The 26,107-nt window shown below is 39.4% G+C and overlaps 1 protein-coding gene across 2 annotated transcripts in view; it reads left to right on the top strand.

The window, feature by feature from the left end:
* Positions 1-26,107, top strand: part of il1rapl1b (interleukin 1 receptor accessory protein-like 1b) — a 353,384-nt gene that overhangs the window by 25,502 nt on the left and 301,775 nt on the right. The window lies entirely within an intron of this gene.

Here is a 26,107-nt window from a genome sequence, read left to right as displayed (position 1 = left end):
GAGGGAGCGACAGCAAAACCAAGGCCGCGCAAGGTTATAGAAAATCTTTGACATAATCCAATTTAAAATGTGGCCACACATTTAAAATCTTCAGCCGAAGTCCTGCATGAGAATAACTCCTAATGTCTGGCTTTAGGTTACTGTTTGAACCGCTAAGCAATACTCTGGAATGTGAAAATGTGACTTACTTAAGAGCCAATGTAGTTCTAAGCATCGTGAAAATTAAGCTTGAACTCTGAAATGTTCCTTTAAGTACCAATTCAATGACTCACATTTCAAATTTTCTGTTAAGTTTGAAGGGTTAGTGGCCGTGTATTACATTTCCACAAAACCCAAAATACAATGACCACCAATGAATGTGCAAGCTGAAGATAAAATTAACGCTGACGCTAAATTTATGCAGCGTTAGGTGGTAGGCGACAGTTCAAAGATGGGACCTCCTTAAGAGATAAAACTGAGAAATTGTGCACTAAATATTAAAATATTTGGCTGCAAGACTAAAATATGCATCGATCTCATATAATGTTGACACCTCTTTTGTGGAGTTAAACAATGAGAATAAATGCAGACAAAAAAAAAGAAATTGTGACTTAGTTAACAAAATAAAACATATCTGCTACTAAAAAGATGTTTTTTAACAAACCAAAAAAGTAAAAAAAATCTGACAAAGGAAAACCACGCTTTAACTCAGTAGTTGACAGTTCAAATGCAGTGTGAGATGAGGGATTGTCACATTTTAATTGGTCACGTTACAGTGAGTGGGAAATGCTGGAATTGGTGTTGACCTGGGGACGTCATTAGTTGCTGTGGTTTCCTTTCAGACTTCAAATCGATAATTCATTTGACCCTGGAGATTTTTCCTGAAAGCCTGAGAAAAAAACATACATGTTGCATCTAAAATCTTGTAAATAACAGTCTGTATATGAAATACGGATGTCCTGTCTGTGATGTTACCCCATTGGTTTGTGGACTCCTTTTTTGAGGCCTTGAATTTGTCATTTCGCCTTGTTATCTTTTGAAAAACCGATCTGATTTGCTTACTTACTTCTGCTGGATGCTAAATCACTAAATTCAACTTTTTCTTCACCCCCTTATGACAGTCAGCTACAGGTTGGACTGTGTGGCTTTCTGATATGTTGTTGCATTGCGGTATCCTCCATCATCATTCAAAGCCAGACAGCTTTTAAGTAGCGCTAAATCCACATCTTTTTTTTTGACAACCCAGTGTGTTTGCTTGTTGTTTGTGCGCTCGGTCTGACTTTGGTAACTTCATATGGCAAAGCTCATAATCTGGATGCCCAGAAAACACACAAGCTTTATAGTCTGTCTTGTTCAGACTGCTTCCTAAAGGATGTTCAGAATGACAGATTTTGTTGCACTCTGACTACTAATGTGTTGAATGAATGTGTTTTAATCACTTTCTGGCTTCAACCTTTTGCCCCCGTCTGTGCATATATTAGATAAGACTGCTTCTTTTTTTTTTTTTTTTTTTTTTTTTTTTTAAATTTGAGCAATATAAAGCTCCAAGTGCTGCAGTTTTTTGAACACCATCCATCGCTATGGCTGTTTGCGGCTGTGAACATATAATCTACTCATTTTTCAGCAGCGAGACTGTACTGTACCGTGAACCAGAACTGACACTTGGAATGTGCACATGTCAGTGGTGGTTGTGTATTTTCTGTATCCATCTAGCTATGCAATGCAGGTAATTTATGCAGTTTTCAAAGGATATGCATTTCAAGCATCAGTTTTGGTGAAATTCTAACCATTACTGTTTGAACCGTCCGAGTACATTCTGTCCCTGAGATGAAAGAAGCGCTGCTGAGTGAGAACTGCTAACCTTGGATGTGATGGATTGTCGTTCATTTCAGAGAGCTTATGATAATGGCCACCCCTGCCCGAGGTTTGTGAATGGGGTCATGTATCTGGTGCCCCCCCCCCCTGTTCTCCCCAGTTCCCTCCCACGGTTCCTCACTGGGAGTTACATTCACTCTTTCTCGCAGTACGTCTGCAGATAGTTTGATGCAGACAAGGGAAAACCATTAGGAGCTGTGTAATGCAGTTTTTGGCAAGAAAGAAACCCGGGCATTCATTATGCCGCTTGCTCTTTATTTAAGAGCAACTTCATCAGCAGGGCCTTGTCATTTCAGGACAAAAAAGCTGTTTTTTCTTGAATTTTATTTGTTTTAAGAGACTACTTGCCAGCAGGAGATAAGCTGAGCAACATCCCAACTCTACCTTTCCTCGTCACCGCCGTATTAGTCATGATAAATGACGGGACAGTCCGCAGATTGCCATTTTCCTTTTCTTTGGCTTGTGTCCCCTTTTGTAAAATGAATTGGGCAGCCTGTTCAACCCTGAATTATGCATTTAATTTTTCGCTCAATAGAATTACAGTCATAAAACACAGTGCTGAAGTCAAGATTTTTAACATGCCAAATGTGGCCCGGCTGCGAGAAAATTGATTGCGAAATCCAAATAGAGGAAAGCAAAAATTCATCTGCATTATCACCACTTATCTGTGAATATGCGAGTTGCTGTGTAATTTAAAATTTAAGGCCATGACATCTGTTTTTATTATTCTTTATGAGAATGAAGAGTGCCTTTTTAGCTTGTGGCCTAAAGTATTTGACAGCACTAATACACAGTATTCTTGTGTTGACATGAAAATAAACTCCTCGTACCAAATGAGCATCTGTATTCCTCTCCCCACACACTCTACTCACTCTGAGTGCCTTCTTCTGAAATTGCTGCTTGCTCATAGCAGCCTCTCTTATGACGTGATCTGGTAATCCATCTTCAAAGCTTCCCCCCCTCCCTCCCTTCTCTCTCGCTCTCCTGGGTTAACGTAGGCGGATGTGCTGTAGCCCGAATATCATATGCATGAAAAATTTGCCATCCCTGCACTTTTTTGCCTCGTATGTTGTAGCACAGCGGTTGATGGATAGAGTGTGTCACTTGGTGCAGTGCTCAGGGCAAGAGGCATGCTTTTGGAGGTGGGGGGTTTGTCCCTGAGAGTCAGGGGACTGGAGACCGGAAAGTAAAGGCCAAAGACCTGGCAGTTTTGTTCGCGTTAACTACCATGACCTGACAGGGACACACAATTCACGAGAGACAGACGTGTCTCTAGATTATCTCGGCTGAGGTCCCAGACAAAAACATACATTATTTAAACTCGGCTGCTACAACTGAGTGAAAAATACTGCTGGGTTTTTACAGCGCCACAGACAAGGTCTTTACTTTATATTATAAAAAACATAGTTAGGTGATGAAGTTCAATTGTATCATTTAAAATCTTTGTTGGTGAGATCAGAGAGATTCACAGTTGCTGCCATGCATTTTAAAACTAACTTTTCATAAATGGTTTATTTGACTTATGACACATTGTGCAGGAAAACTTCGATATATTACATTAACTAGATACAATACAAAGAACTGCTTCAAAGTTCAGGAACTTTTGAGTTTTCTGTATTTCTGCATAAATATGGCCTAAATCATTACCAGATTTTCACACAAGTCCTAAAAATTAATGAAGACAACCTGATTAAATAAAAATGACACAGAAATACTCTTCTTCCTATGTATTTTTGGAGGAAAATGATCCAATAGTTTATCTGGAAGCAGCAAAAACATGTGAACCTTTGCTTTTTGCATCCATCCAGTGTGATGCCTTTGTGCAGAAATACCAGAAATTCAATGTTTACAGTGGGTTTTGATGTTTATCAATCTTGCACATTAGTTTGGAGGAGTTTGAGCCCAAGTCTCCATATGGAACAGATGCAAGTGTGAGATGCTGGTGGGGTTTTCTTACACGAACTGCTTGTTTCAGGCCTTTCACTTCACAGATCTCCACACATTTTCCTCTAGAATTTGTGAGTGAAGCTCAAAACTCATTGTTCCATTGATGATAGCAGGATGTTCTAGCCCAGATGCAGACAAACCATGATACTACCACCACTGTGTTTCACAAATGAAGCGACATTGTTAAGCTGGAATTCAAGGTTTTTCCTTCTCCCAAACAAAACACTTGTCATTTACTTCTGCGGTGTGAAAAATTCTTCTCTAACACTCTTGATGCATGCTAATAACGTATGCCTCGCCACCATTATCCCTCTGAATGAGTTACTTTTGTTATCTGGATAATGAGCTTGGATGATTTCAAGGTTTTTCTGCTGTACTTCTTGTTGCTGTAGCCTACAGTTGCTCTTCTCTTCACCTCTGGCAAACCAATCACAGCTGGCTGACACTGTTACCAGACAGATTTACCTGGTGATGACAGACTTAATCAGGGCTGTGTGAACTTGTTTGGCAAAAGCTTGGTTGCAATGGATGTTAATTTATATGTAAAAACCCCACACAAATATTCTATTTAGGTTTTTTTTTTAACCATTTTCCAAATGCCTTCAGGCTTGTCCATGTGATCTTTAGCAAACTGTGCAGATGGAAAGCAATGTTCTGTTTCAGAGTGCTGCCTTTGTCCTTGCAGCCCTATTATGAAAGAGGCCTTTAGTTATTCAGAAGTTACCGTGGGTTCCTTTTGTAACCTTGTGGACTATTGCTCTCGGAGTGATCGTCGTTGTTCCACCTCTCCTGGGGAGAATAACAATGATCAGGAATTTTTTTCAATTTTGGCACAAACAAACATCAGTGTCTAAAAGTGGCAAAAGTATTAATTTGTGGGATGAGGATTCTAGGAAAGAGTCTGAACTGCACCAATAAACAAAGATTTGCAATATTTGAGCATTTTTCTAAATAAATCCATGCCCAAATATAATTTAGAGTAATTTCTTGGGTTCTCTTTGTCTAATTTTCAGACTTATGTGCAAATCTTTGGATTTTACGCCATATTTATGCAGAAAGGTTCACAAACTCCCAAGCACCTCTGTAAAAATACACTGTGAATGTCATTCTAGGTAGGTCAAGAGGCATAAAATACTCAACTGAAACTGAGCTCTTTAAATTTTGCTTGAAAAATGATGATGACTTCTTTGTTTTTTTAGATTAATTGCTTAATTTTTGTTAACCTTGTGAAACTAAAAGAACCCAACGTTACATCCTAAAATGTCTATTTTTTTCTCGAGATTAATTTATTTTTATAATGTAAAAGAGAAAATATGCAAATCCTCATACGCGATAAAGCTGGAACTGGCTTTTCTGCTGAATAAATGAAAATCAATTACTAAATTAAATTCATTTTCTGTTTACTAATCTGTCTGACACTACCTTATTTTGATTAAATCCATATCGTATCACCGCTTGCAGACGAGAGGCCGGACAATTTCGCAAGGTATTCTCCATTCAGGGATGGATCTGGCCTCAGAGCTGACAGGTCAGATTCAGAGTGTGGCTGGGACTCGCTATTCTGAGCAGGCAATGGGCAAGGCGGCCTTCGGCACTTACAGGTCCTGATCATATTATTTCAACAGGCTCTCAGTGGCATGGAGAGTCATTGCAGTGGTCGAGAGCTAATGGGCCAGATGTAAGAGCCACCTGGCCAGCGCCGGGCCTCCGTATGCTGCCATTGACAGAGTCAGTCAAGCAGAGCCGAGGCTCGGCTGCCTGCTCCTCGCTGTTTCTCGGGTGCGAGGCTTATTGCAGCTCATTTGGAAGAGCAACTGCGCTCATCAGGGTGGCATTCTTTTGCAACTTTTTGTGTGCACTCGAGTGTGGAATCTGCACTGGCATTTACAGGTATTACTTTTGGCAATTATACCTTAAAGCCGGTGTTACCATGACATTAACACAGTTTGACCTTTCAAAATAGAGGTCACGGTGGGGAGCTCTCAAACCAAAACACCATCTCTTTCAATCAGCCGCAGACAACATCAGAGCGCTCTCCAAATTTCTGTCTATACATACCTAAGACCCAGACATGCTGCTATATCTGGTATGTGGAATGAGCACGGCTTTTGGCAGCTGGCCTATTTAATTCATTTAACACTGAAGAAAACAGAGCACCTCTGGCAAACAGGGCAGTGGAAAATAGAGCCGTGAATCTTGATTGTGGAGGTAAATGAACAGATAGGTCTGGAGGTGTGTCATCTGTCTGTGAGCAGAGATGCATTAGTGTGGATACACCCCGTCACTTCTGTGTCCTCGGTAACCTCACAGAGAAAACGGCAGAAAGCAGGTGTTCCTGTTGGATTTTTTTTTGCAGCTAATATATGATCAGAGTGCGTCAGAATGTAGAGGAAATGTAAATAAAACATGTCCAAAGCTTCCTGAGACAGGGGTATAACTCAACCACAACTTGAGGCAAGCAATGATATTGTAGACAATGTAAGGCGACATGGTATGTATACTTGTTTAAATATTCATGGTGAGAGGGCAGGAGTGGTGTAGTGGCTGGAGTGTGATTTACACCAGCAATAAGTTTGTGTCAGCACAGAGGTCGACAATACCCCCGAGCAAACTTACAGAGCTGTGAATCGGAGATGATAACCGCCCACCAGTGATGACCTCTTAAACTGTTGAGTTATTCAGAATTCCGTGACCCGTAAGTCAAAGCTTTAGCCAAAATTACACAAGTTTATTAATATTTATCTCAACAGAAAATCATTGTCAGGCTCAAAATCAATAGTCTGAATTGCTAAGGAAGAAGGGTAGAATTGTTGTGTGACACCGTCTTTTCTTTTCTCTCCTTGGGCAAAGTCTGGCAAATGCTGTACTTACAAATGTGCACTTGTCATGAGATGTCTAAGTAAGAATCAAACTAGTATTCTGTTTATTTCATGTATTCACAACTCTGTTCAAACATTTGCAAATAATAACTGCTCTCTTGGGCACAGTTACAAGTTGAAACCAAAGTTCACCTTCAGTCTCCGGTCAACGCTTTAGTAACTTTGACGATATTTCCGTAACCCTTGACCGAGCAGATGGAGTTCCTAAAACTTCACATTAACTACAGCAGTGGCAATTATGGCAAGGCTCACAGTACAGGCAGTCCTTGGTTTAAGACTTCATCGACCTACGGCACTTCGCCATTACGTCGGAACTGGTTACGTAGAACTAGCTGACAAGCGGAGCGAATGAATACGTCGTCATGCGGCGCTATAAGATGGCTTTGTTTACAGTAGGAAAACGGTTCAATAAAATATACGATGTTTGTTTCAGTTACTTAATGCATCAAATGCAAACCGCTTTGCATACTTTTTCATACTGTTTTTCTCAATGCATAAATGATCAAGTCTGATTAGGGCTCATTTGTTTGCCTACCTTTATCTAGTTTTAGGACTTGTGTCCAAATCCAATGATTCTTTATGTCATATTCATGCAGAAACATGGAAAATTTCTACACACTCGCATACCTCCCTTTTCAGAGGCTTCTGGTTTCTTTATTTTGATCCTTAATTATTTTTATTTATGTGTGTGAATTCATTTATTCATGTTTTTTATTATTGTTTACATCAAAATGAATACATGTGCAGCTTGATATAGAGGCGGATGAGGTTAAATTCAAAGTAGAGTGGTGAAAAATCTAATTAAATCTATTTTCTAATAGTATTCATAAAAAATAGGTAGTTAAATAGTAAGCGTTTATCAGTATCAGCTAAAATACATTTAATCAGAACATTTTTCAGCCACATCCCATCCCGGCCCTCTTAACAACTTCATTTATTTATTGTTTTTTGTTTTTTTTTTTTTGTTTTTTTAAACACTATTTCTGTGTTTGTAGACTGCAGAGCAATATCATAAAATAGTAAAGTTGACAACTAAAAGAGCATATGAGATATTAAAGCATATTAGATTTGGTCTCACCATATTTTGCCATTTTCAGTTTGCACTGGGCCTGAAATATTCATTACATGCACACATTCCAACCATGTTGTTCTTTTATAAATGCCAGTTTTTGGGAATGGTTTGGTTTTGATTTTCTGCGTTACATTTTGAATATGTGATCTCGTAACATTTTTTGTTTGTTGTTGCATGAGCAGAAGAGAGATTTCTGATTGATTCTCTCCGATCTGAATTAGCCTGAAAGGAGGTGGAGACTATATTCTGTTTATGTAACTCGGCAAGTGAAGATAGGTGCCTTCATTAAGTAATCATGACATTATGACATATTATTAATATTAATAATGTTATAAATGAACAGGCTGTGTAAAGTGCAGACAGTTTCAGTTTTTCACTATCTATCTATAGAAGGGAATAAAAGGCTTTAAAGAACATCGGAGGGTGCCGCTGCCCTTTTCACCTTTTCAAATGCCTCAGTCAAGAGAACAAACTGCCCTTCTGAGATGTGCACAGCGAGACGTAAACACCAAAGGTACACCGGCCCTCCGTTTGCATCTCCGGCACTCCATCAGCCGTCACTGTCCGGGCCTTCCCTCAGTCTTTAAATCTGGAGCGACAGAGTGTCACTGGGAAAACCCATTGAGCACACTGCGGGATGATGGCTTCATGCCCTTCTCCATCACACCTTTGTTCCGTCCTCCTCTCCGAGCCATGACAAGGTAGGGGACGAGTTATCACACCCGTCAGCTTTATGAGTCCCCGTCTGCCAGTGCGGCGGTAATAAAGTCAGTGTGCTGCTTCTTCAAAATGGGGTGAGTCAGAGCAAGTGATGGGAAATTGGTCAGCGGAGTGTCGTTGAGGGGCGAAAAAAGTACATTCTGCGCCAGTGGCTTCTTTTGGATGCATTGTTGCTTTGATTAATATTACGAGGTGGGGAAAAAACTCCTCCAGAATCCTTCAAAGCTCAACGGGAACGGAATTTATATTTACTGGTACATGAATTAGCAGTAGTATTTGATCTTGGATGGAAATTCTAATTACTGAATTACTTTTTATAGTAAATATTCATAATCTAGCTGTCATTCCTTGTCACCTCTTCTAGGATCAGACCTTATTCTCCAGTTTGACAAATTGAAATGGCAGCTAAAGAGGATTTCTTCATTTCAACAGGGCTGTGGAGATTTTTTTTTCTCCCCCTATAGCCCACTGTGCAATGTGCAGAGTCGTAATTGTGTGAGCAGTAATTGCACTCTCTGCATCTGCTAAGGAGAATAAGGACCGTTGCTGGGTCACATGCGTTTAATCAGCCGCAGCACGTGATTACAAAGTTCTGTGAATACGCAGACTCGTCACGAGAGAAGCGTTTCATACTAAAAAATGTTTGAAATTAATGTGTGACTGACAGCTCGTTCAAAGTGTTCAACGGCCGTTTAGGTTTTAGTCTTTTAGCCCACCTCTGCCAGGAGTTCACAGAGAGGGTAGTTTGTCAAAAGCGTTGCATTAATTGTTAAACTTGCAGGGGGTGTTGTGCATCTGGAAATGAGGTCATTTGTATTCCCTGTCATTTTACTTGTCAAAAAACCCCAAACATTAAAATGGTCCTGAAATTACTGCAATGCTGGAAGTAACGTTAGAAGGTTAAGTGGCTTTTCTCTCATGCTGCGATATATGCGTTTTACGTCTCCATTTAAGCTTCATCAACATGAAACTCATAGGGCCTTTTTTCATCAAAAGAGCTTGCAGGCTGTTTTCTAGCTGCCCAGAATTTTGTGTTTTCCAACCACCACTGTGGAACGTCTTTTTAATGCTGTTTTCACATGAGAATAAAAGTACATTCTTCTGGCAACCCTGTCTTTACAGAATTACGTTCCTACACAACTAAACTACCGGAGAATGGATCAGTGGATGAAGGAATTTACCAGCGACTGGACTTTTGTCCAATAGACCAGAACTCGCACGTGTGACAAACCTTTAGTCTTAAGTTTTCAGTCGTCGTTTGCTTTTAATTTTTACTCATTTTCAGGTTAGGTTTAGGCACCAAAACTAGGAAAATGTCATGCTTTAGTTAACTACACTGTCAACTGTTAACTTAAATTCAGGCCTGCAACTATCGATGAATCCATTAATCTTCTAAACACATTGCGGCATCAAAAGCAGAATGAGAACACTCACCCCTTAAATTAATTATTTTACAGATTTCCACAGTTTTGTTAGCTTACAGATAATATCCAGTTGGATTACGGGAGAGAAATATTAATTTATATGCCAACTTAAAGCTATAAAGAATGTCCACAACCACTGTATTGATATCAATAGTAGTTTGTTCTTTTGCAATATTAGACAAAATATTGTTATTTTGCAGATATTTACCATTGTTTGAAAAAAAAAATCTATATATTAAGGGTTGAAAATAGTTGATAACACTTTAAACTGTTACATTTTCCCTGTTTTTGTTAAATTGCAAAATATATATACACTAACATGACAAGAAAATGATTAATTTAAATGCCAATTTAAAAAAACTAACAAAAAACAAACAGGTCAAACTCGAAATAATGTCCACTTCGTAGGAAGTCTTTTTTTTTTTTACAATATGTGACCACAAAATTAAACTTTTGTATTTAATTTAGCTAAAAAAAATCATTATTTTACATACATTTTCCAGACATTTGCCATTATCTTAACAGTTTGTACCAGTTTTTTTTTTTAATTAACATTTTTAAAATTTATTTCAATGTTTTTTGTTTTGTTTTGTTTTTTTTGTTTTTTTTAGCAATTTTTAATTTTGATATATATTTGCTGTGTAGATGTCAGATGCTTGGTTAAAGTTAGGAATTAATTAGGGTAAAATACAACCCTTTCACTACTTGATTTAAGCTTCTCCTTCATTTTGAGTCCCATCCCATCTAATATATGACTGCTAACTGCAAACGAACAGCAAAATATAATGTAACTGAGAATTCAATTTAGTTGTATAGGAATGTAATTTTCTGGAGACGGGATTACTTCTGAGAAGCTCTTGATGCTGCTTGGTTCAGCCCATAGAGGACAGCAAGCACATTAATTGTTTGTTTGCTCTTTCACTGTCCTAGTTAACATCACCATAAAATATGTCAGATTCACCATACAGGCTAACATGAGACACCGTATAATGTTTTTATTTTTTAAATATTTTTTTGGCCTTTTTTCAGCTTTTGTTGGACAGGCGTAGTGAGAGACAGACAGGAAACGGGGGAAGACATGCAGCAAAGGGCCGCAAGCGGGACTCAAACCCCGGCCGCTGCGTTGGGGACCAGCCCCTGTACATGGGTCGCCCTGCTTAAACCGTTGAGCTATACGGGCGCCCCACACCATATAATGTTTAATTTGTGTGCTCATAAAGCTGGGGTTACTTGCAGTAAATACCATTTGTCATTGTTTTGGAACTGCAGTGGAAACAGAAAGGGCCGATTAGGGAACCATTCTGGAAACACTGGCTCCACCTTGCACATGTAGAAAGTATCTCTAGTCTGAAAACAGATTTTGGGCTACAGGTGAGACAAAATAATTTTAGGATTTCATCTCGAAATCTTGGAAAATCTGGGCTGTTTCCACCTCGCACACTCAATCCAGCAAATTCTATACAGATAAATTAGTGATAAATAACGACCAGTTGCAGCCCCAAACCAGCGAATGAAAGACATTTCCTCTGGGCTGTCAAAACTCAAAGCCTAAATAAGAATATGCCCGAAAACATAATCTCTCTTCAGCTGCAAGACAGCTCAGTCAGTGTTTCTGACAGTTGAAGCTATCTCCCAAAAATAGAAGGCTCAAGTCTGTCATGCTGTCAAAATATCCATCCTGGAGGAGTGCTAGTGACAGATTAGGATGCTGCATTTACATAACTGCCACCTTCTTGGTCCAGAAAAAAAAAAAACAAACACGACCAGTCCCTCACTCATTGTCTGCACGAGTTTCTAATTTAATCAATCAGACAATTGTGTTACCAATAAGGAAATCTGATCATTGCGAAAGGCCACACTAGCAGAAACGTATATTGCCTTTTGATATTGTTATAGTATGATTCATTTATTTTAAATGGCGAACAGATTCCAAATGCCACAGGCAATACATGCTCTACAAAGAGAGCCACATTTCAGGCAATTGGAACTGCATCTAACACAATGGACCCAGCTGACTGGATCAGTTTGTTCATATCACTTTTGATGAAGCGTGACTGAAAAGCCACCAAGGGTCATTTGTGTTAGCCTGGGTTTGAAATGGCTGTGGCATTTGGAAGTTAGACTTTAAATCAGTTGTTCCCTACTGGAGGATTAACTTTTACTGGAATGTAATGTGATCTTTTTTTTTGAGTTTGAGGCAAAGAGATGCATTCAGCAACAACTGCAGGATGTCAGCGGCTCTGAGTTCTTGCAAGTACGTGGATAGAAGGCGCAATTTGTGCCGGCACGATATAATGTCACTCCTTTGACCTCCTTACTTTCCTCGAATCCTCTTAGTGAAGAAACGAAGACCGCCGCACGCAGAGCGAGGCCTCTTGCAGAGACCTGGATGCTAATTCACCTGTTCAAACCTCACCCCAAGACATCTTACGTTAGAGATAACAGCCAACCTGGCCGAGCGTCCCCTCAATAGTAGCGCTCCAGGATAGCGTTGATGAGCGAAAAGTACTACTGAGCTCAATAGAAATGGCACGTGTTGCTGGAAATGGTCCATAAAAGCTCTTTCTGACATGACAGCGAAGCCCTGGATTCTTGCCAGTCGATAGTTTTTCATAGTAGAACCCTGTGGTGGCTGTCGGGACCGAAGTCAATATGTGTGCTTTGGAAAAATGTCACCTCCGCTATCGCTTCTGTTTTCACTCCTGACATTGTAGCAGAAACCAAAAAGAAACAAAGAAATAATGTAGGTTAATTGTCTAGCATGATGACAAAGCCCATGTTTGGCGTTGCATTGGAAGCAGGGCTACAGCGATCTGGCGTGCCTCCATGCCCCTTCCCTGCACTCCTTCAAGGAGGAGTACAGCACATATGGCCCCCTGGGCGGTATGGATGGGTCGCTGCAATCAGAGTGGGAGGACATGAGCACAAGAAGTATCCCATCTGTCATGATGTCCTCTCTCTAAAATGGATTAATAACGGTTGAGAAGAGAACAGTGAGCAGAATAAAAGCATCGTAATTATCTGCTACCGAGTGAGGGAATTCACGGGGTGCATGACAATTTCGGATATCCATTTGTGAATTAGCAGAAATCTGTTTGTTAGTGGCACATTTGGGTTTTAAGGTTGCCCTTGCCCATTTTTGTGACCCTTTTTTTTCGCAGCCTCGAATGCCTCACGGGCCACGGTGGAAAATTGTTGTGAAATGCTTTCCCTCAGAATACATCAGCTTGACAATGCTGCGCAGGATGATATTGTTTGATGGCCTGATGATGTGTGAAGCACACACCTGTGAGTCTCATCCAAGATGAGCAAGGATGTTTTGAATGCAATATTAAAGCAGCGAGTCTGTCATAGTGGAATATGGTGCAGTTCCTCCTCAGTGCAAAGCCAGCCCAGTATGACAGTAAACATCATCATGCAGTCTATCACATCACTCTACATACTTATTAATGAAGGGCTCTTCAGGCATTTAAAGTTTCAAACTTTCCAGCAGTAAAATGATCTTGCAGTTAACGTCTCGTCATTCAATACTGACCCAGTTCTGACTCCACACCTCCAGTTTTTTAGAAATAAGTACCTTGTTAAAAGTGTGTTACTTCAAAATCTCTAATACATATTTAATCAGCATATTCCATCATTTATACTAAATGTTTTTTTACCTCATTTTCTGGGTACAGCTTCAGGTAGTTTTTTCCCAGTTTGTCAGCCATCAAAAGGCCATTACAGATTATAAATTTTGGATTCACACACTGTCTATACAGTGTCTAACATTAAATCCTTATCGAGAGATGTCTGCTCACCTCTGGTGCACACAAAAACTTTTTTCTCCTTTTCTATTTTTGTTAAGATAAAGGCTAATGTCCATTTCCGTGATGTTTGCTACAGAATAATGTATTTTATTTTGTTTTAGCACTAATGGCTAAGTGCTATGTTAAAGTTTGCAGTTGCCATTATTGTGCATAAAACTGTGACATGGAAGATAATCACATAGTCCTTGGGTCATGCCTTGTTAAACATTAAAACAAGACGGTAGTAAAACACAGCTCTGCAAGAATATTAAATGTGTAAAAACTGATGTTAAATCTACTGATAAGGAATTGTTGCTTTAGTTTCTAAATTTTTTTAATTTTTTTTTTTTTTTTATATAAAGTAATAAAGTGTTGGAAGAGAATAAAAAACTATTTCAGCAGAGAGCCAAAGCACCCACACGGCTCTTCGGGGACTTCTCGCAATTGTTGTCATGGGAGAATATGTTTGACTACTATAAAAGCTGCACAAGGCAATTAATGTAAACAGGTGGCTCTATAGTGCAGGTAAATAATTCAAGAATTCAGAATACCAGTAACAGTACAAATAGTAAATTGACATTCGCTGCTTGTATTTGACTAACTGTGAAAACAGGACGTAAGTGTAAATATGTTGTATAGATATTGCCACATTAACATCAACTGCCTGTTATTGTGTCGGCCCCCTTAGTGCTACCAGAACAGCTCTGACTTAACAAAACATGGATTCAACAAGTCCTTTGAAGGTGTTCGGTCAGCAGCAAATCCTTGAAGCTCTAGAACTTGTGAAGTGGAGATCTGAGAGATTTGGACTTACTCAAAGTATTCCTCAATCGTTTTTGCTGTGGGGCAAGGTAAACAGCAACCACTGCATACTGGGAACAGCTGTTTTGGAGATGCTCTGGCTGCCATTTGGCCATCACACTTCAACCCTTATCCACTCAGATCCTGATGCAGTTCATTTTTCCTGCCTCCAACACATTAACTTCAAGAACTGACTGTTCACTTGCTGTCTAATAAATCACACCTACTTACAGGTGCCACTGTAACAACATTATCAGTAGTATTCGCTTGTCAGTGGTTTAAATATTGTGGCAAATGTGTGTATATGCATGAAGTATGCAGAATATTTATTTAGGCCAGTCCAAGTGGCAAAAAAATGCAAACAAATGCCATGAAAAAATTCCTAGTCAACATATCTTTGCTGTTTTTTTTTTTTTTTTTTCTTAACTTCTTGACTGTTGGTCCGTTGAAATCAGCCAATCACATATTAGATGAGGTGGAACTCATCACCCTAGTAGGTCAGAAAATGGAAGACGATCTTTAGATGTTTTGTGAAAGGCTCTATTTTAACCCTGACCATTAAAGTTTTCTAATCAAGCTGTTTTGGTGCATACATCGAACCAAACAGCGAGTGAGAACAAAGCTTTAGTCGAAAAATAAAGGTCCAAAAGTCTCCTGAATATTCATAACACCACCAGCCCTCCAGCTGTTTATTATAGACTTTTGGGCTCCTTGAATTTGGAAATGTTTCTGACAATGCCATAATGCAGTTGTTTAGATGTGTAACACCACAATTTTTAGTTGACAGACTGGAACTTTTTGATTATCTTCCAACAGTGGCAGATATATTGGATGTATTATAAGTCAACAGTTGCTTAGCTTTGTCAAAAAACTCAAGACCTGAGTAATTTGCTGTGGCTTGAGTAGGTTGGAGCACCTAGAAACACCAAGGTTTGTGGGGTCATTTTCCACTCAGCATGGGACTATACCTACCAACAGTGGTGTGAGGATGGACAATAAACCATAAATAGCAGGTCAGGATGTGCTCTAGCAAGCCTGGGATTCCACCTTAAAGGGTCTTCAGCTAAAATCTTGGTACCTGATACCACAGGACACCATCAGATGTCTTGTAGAATCCATACCTCAGCTGGCCACCTGCTTCCGCCGGCATAAAGGGGGCCAGCAGTTGGTTAAATAGGTGTAATCATCAAATTTCGGCTCAGCAATGTAAACGTTTGTTCTGAAACTTATTGATTTTTGAGTAAAGCAAATATAATCTCCTTTCCCGCAGAGCTTTCCGCCCACTTCAGGAAGGCAAGGGCCTGCCAGAAAACCATTTCAACCTTTACCTTTGATGAAACCCCTATCACTCAAGCTTTATTGTGCAGCTGTCCTTCCTGAGAGAGTTTGGAGTTGTTATTTATGAAGGGCTCGTAGTCCTTTTTCCCCCTGCACCAATCCATTCAAGAGGGCACTTGCCTGTTGCATCTGCCTCATTGGAAACGGGATGTTTCATGAGCTGCTTCTCCTGAAAGAATAGGCAAATAATGCATTTTACTCCACTGTTGTTGTAGTGAAAAAGATGTTTTTTTTTCTATGTTCATTGAAAGCTGTGGTGTCATATATCTGCCTTAATAATGAGGTGAAAAGTTTTCATTGCCCAGATGAAGTAACAATGAAAGTATCATTATTAACGTTGTCGGAGGTGGGCTCGGTATCAAAAATATCACATTGAGTTAATAATACCATTAAAACCAGCAAGGATTATATTTTAATCACCAGTAAATGGTAAGTTAAATTAATTAATGTTTTGAATTGAGGTGCTGAAATTATTGCTTATTAACCGAACAGCAGCGTTCTGGGGAAAAAAGCACGCTAAATATTTGTATGTAATTAAAATGCTAATATACACTGTAGGTTACAAACAACAGCTTTTCTTCACAGAGGTGAATATAAAACATCTAACTGGTGCTTCCACATTTTCTTAGCAAATTATTTTAACAGTTGTGGAAAACATGTGCTGCCCACACACTTTTCTTTCTTTTTTTTTGAAGTGCTTCACATCAGTTGTACAGAATGTGCTAAAGGCAAAGGCAGACATATCAAATGTATTATAATTTTCAATTTTGACAAAGCCAAATTTCATATCTTCTCGGCGTAGGAAGCCGCCCACGCAGAGCACACACACAGTGAGACGTGAGCCCTGCACTGCAGTAATTCATCCTAACATGGGTGAGCAGTGAGTGTAGATGACTGAGAGAAGGAATACACAAGGATGCCCCTCTTCCCTTCTTCATTACATTACACTTGGCACTTGAACCAGCTGGACGAGCATGAACATTAGTTTTACATTTGACTAACCAGTTTAAAGCCTTGAGCGGCTCACATTCAAAGGAGCGCTTTGAAAAGCAGTCCTTCCGCAGCTGCTCAAGTTACTGCTCGGCTTTAATGTGAAAGTGGACAGTCACAGAAGCTCACCGGCTGCTTGTCTCCAGGGAATCGGCTGCTTTCATGGCTGGCATAAAAATGGAAGAAAGGGATGTGCAAGAACTCCAAGAGATGAGCAGACTGAGCCAGAAGTTAACAGCAGTCAACAACATCTGAGCTGCAGCCGGTATGTAGAAGAAACGCTCTACTGACTGCATACTGACGCAAATCTCACTCAAGATCAGAAGGGATTTAAGCAAATTCATTCCAACTTTAACCCTCATAACAGTGAGGTAAATTCTGGCTTAGGGCATCATTTTATTGATGTATGACAATGAGTATGAATATCTGCTTTTTTGAGTTGTTCAGAAATACAAATTTATCTCTAAACTGCTGGCCGACTCACTCAGGCTTTCACAATAATTTAGGCACGGTGTAAGGTTGAGTTAAAATCTGGATTTTTATACAAATAAACTTTATAGAGCGCATTCTTTTAGAAATGTTACAAAAACAGTACAAATTAAAGTAGACTACGGAGATATGTGATCATTTTTGTTTCACATGTGACCAGATATCTGTCACTAAACATTTTTAGTGTTTAAATCAGTACTATACTCGGGTTCTGCTTCAGTAAATCTTAGTTTGGAGCGCATAACTGTTCTTTTTAAGCTAATTGTTTCTCACTTGCTTGTCTGAGTTTCTGTGCTGCAGTAACTGAGTGGAGACTAGAGGCTTCTCTGTGCTCAGCATCATGGTAGTTGCGAGGTGTTCGTGGAACATTGGTAAACTGTAGCGGCTACTCGATTTGTTTGTAAATTATAAGCCTCAGAAAAATACCAGGGTCACTCTCAAGTCCCTATAAACTGTATAGTTTGTGTATGCACATATCCAACATTGATTTATCGATATATGTTAAACCGGCCAGCACTATGGATTCCATTTCCCGCAAAGTGTGCTGCTAAAGCATGGCTTAGGACAGCATTGCTTTTTTGGCCAAAACATTTGTGTTTCAAACTGAAATGCTAAAAAAAAAAAAAAAAAACAAAAACAAAAAAAAACAATTGAAAGATACTCATAGTGTTCTATGGCAGCATGAACATTAGTTTCTGCATCAAGCCCCAGAAAAGCGAAGCAGTGAGGAGTCACAAGTGATGATGAAATGCTTATAATATAAACAAAAAAGAAAAGCACTCAGAAAGCGCAGTACTCTGCCATGGCTGAAATCTTGAAAAAATCTGTGACAGAATTCACGGCACCATAAAATGTGGCCATATCAACATACAAAATGACCTTTCACTAAGCACCGGCGTGTGTTATGTATGTGTACATTATGTATGGATACCGAATCGCATGACCTAAATATGTAGCAGGCGGCGAGAATTGATGGGACTCAGAAACACCTTCACAATTTAATCAATTGTTCCTTGTGTCATTTCCAACGGATAAGTCCCGGTAAGTCTGCAGCGGTTGATTTGTAGTAGGATCATGTGATCATTAGCAGGCAGCTGACGTAGTGTTCACTTCTTGTCATAGTTGCAGTGACAGTTACGTAGTACTATCTTGGAATGATACAGAAATCTTGAACAAACTATGGTTCCAGACTAGAAGCTGCATCGCTACCAAATTAATCAGTTAGTCCTTACGTCATTTCTGACCTTCCCTCAAAATTTTATAGCAACCTTTCACGAACTTTAAGACCCAGTCATTAGGGAAAGGAGTGGACTGAATGTACCTTCACATTATGCGCAACACTTAAAATGTATTATTTGACACCAAAAGCAGGTTGAAAGACCTCTTAAGGAAGTAGTTACCCGTGCAACCATTGTAAAAAGTTAGTGTGGAGGACTGCACAAAAAGAAGAATAAGGCTGAGGGACATGAGGACAGAGACTAAAAAAAAAAAAGAAAAGAAAATTGATAAGATAAAACTATGTTGTGTCACTGAGGTTTTAATAGAAATACTATGATCAAGGACAGGATTTTATACCAGGTTACCATGAAGTGACATCAAGCTGTATATAGAGAAAATGACATGATTATTGAAAATGCAGCTTGCGGCATTGCATAAGTGCCCGATTCAGTTCATTACCTTTGATATGTGTTGGTGCAGCTTGATGGTGACTATAATGGAGGAAAAAAGGCCTCCAGATCTTCACATTTTCTAAGTAACGGCAACCATTTACACTGACATACACATGTACATCTTCAGGTTTGAATCTCTCCTTATCTTCTCAAGGTTGTCAGGTAGAGTGCAGTAATAAAGATAGCTGTTGCTCTGAAGCACTTTTTAGCTAATCTAAGTGGTCGTACCGCGTTTGCATGTCTTTGATTATCCCTCTCCACAGTGATGCATACATCTTGTAATTACCGCACACCCACAGACGGATGCTCTGAGTGATCAGACAGATCTTTGGACTAAATCAGCAGCCCTCGTTCTGGGGAGAGATTCTGCAGGTAACATGTCTTAGGAACTGACAAGTAGGTCCTAAATATAAGTACAAATTCACCTCTCTTCGTTTTTGTAAATGCGGTTTGTCAGTTTTGCTGTAAGAGCAGCTTGATAAAGGAGTAAATTTAGACCTCTTGGGGTAAGAGTTTGTGAAACTTGAGTTTTTTGGAAATCTTGGTGGCGTGTCAATAAATTACCATAATCAGATGTCGACGAGCACATTGTTTTCTCCAACATCATGCATTTGCTGTTGACAAAACGTCATTACCTAATAATTTCACCATCCCGTGGACACAGCCGGTGACAGCTTGTAATTAATAATTGTTCAGAGTTTTGGATTTGTTGGAACAGTGAGAGGAAAGTTTTAACAGGTGTTAGTCGTGACATTTGGCCTACCACGCTGAACTGATGTGGTAGCGAGGGCTATAAGCAAGGACGCTTTTATTTTGTGCAACGTTTCGCTGAGTGTTTACAATCCTCGACAGCAGTTGGGGGAGAAATGCATGGAAACAGGTGGTGACAGTGAGTGGTCTTGTCTCTGTACGCTGGTGTGAAGCGATGACACCTGGCCGACACGCAGAGCTCAGCGTGATCAGCCAGTTCTGAGACCTTCTCCTAAGTAAAGCATCTCATCATGATGAATAGGGCTAATAACAGGAGAGAACAACAGACAGTGCAGAAATATCTCATTTGGAACCCGAGGAGACAGATTTGAAAGATATTCTTTTTAATTCGATAAATGTAATGTTGAACAAGCTTAAACACAGACAATGGTGTATCTAGCAAGCGACCATCAGCTGTATTAGGTAATATTTAGGCCAATGTTGGTGGCAAAAAAAAAAGACAGTCCTGTAAATGGTCTGTATTTATATAGCGTTTCACTATACCCAAAGCGCTTTACGTTATACATCACATTCTCCCATTCACACACACATTCACACACTGATGGCAGAAGCTGCCATGCAAGGCGCTAACCACGACCCATCAGGAGCAGCGAGGGGTTCAGTGTCTTGCTCAGGGACACCTCAACATGAGCTTTCTAGGCCAGGGATCGAACTGGTAACCCTCCAGTTACAAGATGGCCACTCTACCCACTGAGCCATGCCGCCCCTGTAGACCTGCACAGCTAATCAAATATTAATCAAGATCATGGTTTTGGCTTCCCACAATTATATGATCGACTTTGAAATGTGTGCTCTCAGAAAACAGTGAATATAGATAAACTAATTGGGTTTTTAACTTGGCTTAATCTGACATAAGAATGCCTTATTTTACTCTTTTTAAAAGTGAAAAGTGCAGTAAGCAAGCGGAGACGAGTGGCTTCTCTGTACACAGCCGCCTAGCTCGTCTAGCTAGTGTCTAATTAAACTGAATGTGAGGCATTTATGAAACAACAGTAAATTGTAGGGTCCATGGTTAAACAGATGTTCAGCAAGTGAGGTGTTTTGGGGACCATTTTTACTCCGACACGTTCCTTGGTGGGGTTATGAAACAGATCTGGATGAAATTTTCAGGGAAGGTCAGAAATGACACAGGGATTGCGATCCTATTACAAATTAACCGTTGTGGACTTACTGGGATTTTTCTGTCAGAAATGATACAAGAAACAGTTAATTACATTTTGGGAGTTCCGAGTCCCAACAATTCCCGCCACCCACTACATTTTTAGGTCACACGATTCGGTGTCCGTAAGAAGGTACACATGCATAGCACACGCCTGTGCTCAACACAAGGCCGTTTTTCTATTGAAGATTTTATCCGCTGGAAATGATGCAATGGCTGAGCAGCCTTGGCGGAATACTGCGCTCTCTGAGTGTTTTTCTTGTCTTAATATTTTCCTACTAGGCGATATGAATAAATTGAGATGAAGAAGAAGCTGTTTGGATGCAAAGATTTGCACATGTATAGCACAATGTAGGAGTTAAGCAGGGCTCTGTTTATTAAAATGTGGACAGAATTTTCTCTTTGAAATCAATCATAACAATATTGAAGAAAATCCACATGATTGTCATTTTGGCCATAGCTGTTCCGCCCTACTAGTAAGTACATACCTTATTTGTAAAATGTGCCACATGTTACTATAGTTAGTATAGCAGTACCTGTTGCTCCAAAATACCAGGTTGCAGAATAATAGCAGGTCAAGACTTGTCATGACTGTAAAGACACTTCTAGCTTCACCTTTCTGTTCCTGTTGGTTGTCGTCATCATCTTGTATAACTGACAGATGAGTGCAAGCAGTGACAGCCACAAGAGTCTGAGAGTTCCTCTTTTTTACTCTAAGATGTAAGGCAGATAATGTGGAATGCACGCAAAACTGGGCAGCTAATTTGCCAAGTTCACATGTCTGTTTAATCAGCAGGCCAAAAGCTTGTTCCATTGAATTCTTGAAGTGTCAGAAAAGTATTTGAACTTAACAAGACTGTGTTTAGTCTAACAGACAACACAAATTCTATTACCACAAAGTGTAAAGCTGGGACACACTGAATTAGCCCACATACATGTCAATAACATGAATAGCTATTGTGACATTTCCCCTAATGTGTTGACTTAATAGGCTTCCTTGGTGATTATTTTGTGTTTATTAGCCAATAATTTAGTCACTTGGCTTGTTTGCATGCATCAGTGCAGATGAAATAACCCACAGTTATTTAAACATTTCCAACCTTCTCATGCAAATGGGACCATTTACTTTTGCTGAAATATTTTAATTCCTCATCTTAGTATGGTTGACTTTTCACTTACTTCTGTTTGCTTTTGAAAATGATGATTTATGTACATTGAAAACTTTGGAGGGAAATAAGGCAAATGAGGTGTTTGTTTTACCTATTTATTCTTTTACGTTTCGTTTAATTTGGCTCTTAATTATCAAAGAAAACAAGCAAAATCACCAATTATAGTTACTTTGAGAAAATGGAATTCTTTTCTCTAGAACATAGTGTAAACTGTTGGTGAAGAAATCCACTTGTAGTTTGAAATAATTACTTTCAAATCTTCTTATGCAAAGTAACTGCATGTTTACCATCCTTGAATGTAAATGAGAGCAATTCCACTGCTTCTGTTAGTGTTTCTTTATCCAAATTCTCACATTAAACTGACAGAATTGCTCTGAATAAAGTCAAACATGCAATGAGGTGAAAGAAAATGTGACTCTTTGGACTGCAAGCACAAAGTTGACCTTTATGTCAAGATGGCTAATGTTGCTCCTCTCTGCTTATTCCGTCTTAAACACTAAGACTCTGTAATCAGCCCAGAGCAGCCCATTGCTGATGCATTGTCATCACGGATGCTGCTTACATTTTCAGTGGGTTGTCTACAAGCTCGGTGAAGTACAAAATAATTACCAGCACAAGCGGCGCACCACCTCTCTCTGTGTTGTGCGCTCCACATGGACTCGCACGGGTAATTAAATCTGCAAGTTGGAGATAAGAGAAAACAGACAAAAGACACTCAAACATATCTACAACAAATTTATGCAGGACAAATTGCATTAAACAATATATGTTCGAACTAATCGGTTTAATTTGTCACACCTTTCACTGCCCTGCTGAATACTCAAAGCTGGGTGTGCAAAGGCAATTTCAGATTTGGCAGCTCCGAGTAGCACAGAGTGGTAAAACTGCAGAAAAAATACCCGCGAATGAATTAATGTGCCAGAAAAGAGTAGACCAGGCGGCTTGTAGTTTGTTTAAAAACTACAAGGGGAAAAAAATGTAGTGTGGGAATAAAGAGTGCCCACAGGCATCAGGAAACCACAGTTTGTCATGCAGGATAAAAACACTTCTGTACGTAATCTTGTCCAGAGCAGCTTTTCATTTTCACCACATGATCAAAGCTGGTTTCTGTCTCCTATTACATGACACGGCCACAAAGACAAACTACAGAAATTACACAACATGCCCAAAGCAAAAAAAAAGAAAAAAAAAAAAAAAAAAAAGGCGTCGTATCTGGTGACAAACTGAGAAAATTATGCCAGTTCATGAATTTAAATCTGGACTTTTCAATGTAATCAAAAGAAAATCACAAAATTTTGGAAAAGCAATCACTGAGATTGAAGCTGGTGGACAGATGCTCATTTGAAGCAACCTGATTCTCCTCTACAGTTCTGACAAACGCAGCTTGTTCACACCCAAAGAACTTGTTTTTGCTAAATACTGCGCATTCATATCTTTAGGGACCATCATAGCTGAGGATAATATTGCCCTAATTTTGCTTTTCTGGTAGCATTAAAGTTTAAAATTTAATATTGCGCTTCCATAAAGTTGTGAGGCTTGCAGTTTGTCCCAACTGGTGCTTCTGCAGCAGCACTGGCTTTTAATATACACTTCCTATATGCAGCTCCATGGCATCTTTTCTTAGATTTTCAGCCTACCTGGTAAATGCATCATCTTTTCTACTTCACACATTGGGAATAAGTCTCCAAAAGCAACTTACTCTCAGACTTATATCTTAGAAATCCTGACACAACTGTTTCTTTCCATGCATTGTAGTACATCACTATGTTGTGTTTTCCATTTACGTGATCGTTGGCTTCATATCTGAATGAGCACGCTGGTCGCTTTTCCGTAAAAGTCGGAGGTGTAATATTACAAGGTCGGACCAACATTCATGCGGTTGCATTTACAGATAGTTGATTAGCAATGTGACGTTCTGTGTTTAGTTATGGAAACACAACCATGCGCACAATATTTAGCCTACTCTGACAAATATCCTGCTTTAAGGCTGGATCAGATCTTCACTGTACAATAACATCCTGGCAGCTCCCAGTGGAGCTCAGGACTCAACCTGAGGACAGCCACTACGTAATGAATGATTTAACTCTTGTTTTTAAACTGTGACTTTGTTTGAAGTGAAGGAAAGTCTCCAATTTTATTTATTGTTAGAGCTTGACCAATCCCGTCTCCATAGCTATTAATGTAGGTTTAGTCTTTTGTGAATTAGTAGTTCCTTGAACCTTTCAAGATCCAAGATGGCGCCGCAGATGGCAGCCTCAGTGTGGAGCTCAGCAGTACTTTGAATTAGATTTGTTTATTTATTCTTTTACTGGCTGTTGTTGTTGCTAGGCACTGCTCTCTATCCATCAAGTCAAATTCCTTGTGTGTACTCACTTGGCAATCAAGGCTTTCTGATGCTGATTCTGATTCTGATTCTGAATGTACTGTCCAGTCTTGGCATATATCACATCTGTATCATGGTTTTCCCCGTCGCTGTCAAGGAAATGTCTGAATGAAGCTGTGAGGACACAACGTGAGCTACACTACTGTTCAAAAGTTTGGGGTTGTAGCAGATCAACAGCAACAAACAGAACCACAAAGATGTTCAGCAACAAGAGCAGAGTCCTGCAGCAGAAGCCTGATCGCAAACATTGACAGCAACCTCAATTTACCGTTAGCGCCTTGAACTTTATCACAATGTAAAATTCAAATGTTAAACTCAGATTCCTATATGTTTTTTTTGCTTTTTTAAATGTCAAGTTTTAGTCCTGAAATAATTCTGAAAATGTGTCTTTCATTATGACTCTCATCCACCACCCCCTCCTCCCACTTGCAGTGGATAAGCAGTGTTTTTCTCTTTTTTTTCTCTTTCTTATTCCAAGGTTGTGATGTGCACTAGCACAGCTGCAGGCACATTACTGTCTATACCTACCTGCTGTTTAGAGTGGGCAAAGGGAAGTGACTGTAATTGTATTTAAGTACAAGTTGGAGTTTCTTGTACTGATGTAATTCTGTTTTGTTCTCCTTTATTCTTCCACTTAACTACATTTTAAAGGGAGATCTTGTACTTTCTACTCCCGTACATCTCTCATAGCTGGAGTTACTTTTAAGAAGAGAATTTTTTGGATTATATCGTAAGGTTTTATAATGCAAGACGTTGTTTGAGATTAAAACAGTGGTTTCCAACCTTTTAAGCTGCTTACAAAAATCCGTGTGCAGTTGGAGTCGGAATAGTGAATTTTCTGTGTAAACCTTACACATGGTTACATATTAGCAGATGTTCAAAAGATCCAATATCTTTCCAAAAGTCAGTGATAAGAGAAACAGTACTAAAACCAAAAACAGACTTGTGTAGCAGAACCTTTCTTTGTTTTTCTTCCAATAAACTGCTTATCTGCTGTCCCTGTGTATAAAACTCGACAAAGTAGTTTAAAGTAGTTTCATCTGCAATTACAACAGTTTACTAATAATCATCTAATAATGCTATACATGTACTAGTATAGCAGTCAGAGGGACAGAATCACGACTTTTACTTTAATACCAACACAAAATTTTGCTCTTAATACACTTTTTCTTTGACTAAAGTGGGATTTTTTTTTAGGCAAAACATGTAATGGAGTATTTTTACATTGTTTCATTGGGCCTTTCACTTCAGTAAAAGCCTGAAATATTTCTTTTTTGCACTGCTGGCATATATTAACTTGATTCTCATTTCTGTTAATCTGCACAGCTTTCAAAACTCCTTTTCTATGCACTCAATCTCACACACATATGTATTCTGTGTGGATACTCAGTGACATAACCCAAACCTAATTCTAAGCAAGACCCTAAACCCAAGTTTTAACCCTCAACCAGCACTTTGAAGATGTCAGAAAGTAACAAACCCAGACAGAAATGTCCTCACTTTCCTTAAATGTCCTCACTCCCAGAGTCTCCAACTCACGAAACGAGATGACCGAGCACACACACGTTCTTCACACTCGCGTGCACATAGGTCTCATTGCGAATAAATTATAGATCACAGCTCTGGTCGGCCATCGTTGCGAAGAGTTCAAAG

This window comes from Amphiprion ocellaris, chromosome 24 (genome assembly GCF_022539595.1).
Source record: "Amphiprion ocellaris isolate individual 3 ecotype Okinawa chromosome 24, ASM2253959v1, whole genome shotgun sequence".
Lineage (NCBI taxonomy): Eukaryota > Metazoa > Chordata > Actinopteri > Pomacentridae > Amphiprion > Amphiprion ocellaris.
The sequence above is the reverse complement of the archived record's forward strand: the minus strand, read 5'-3'. Positions and strand labels throughout refer to the sequence as shown.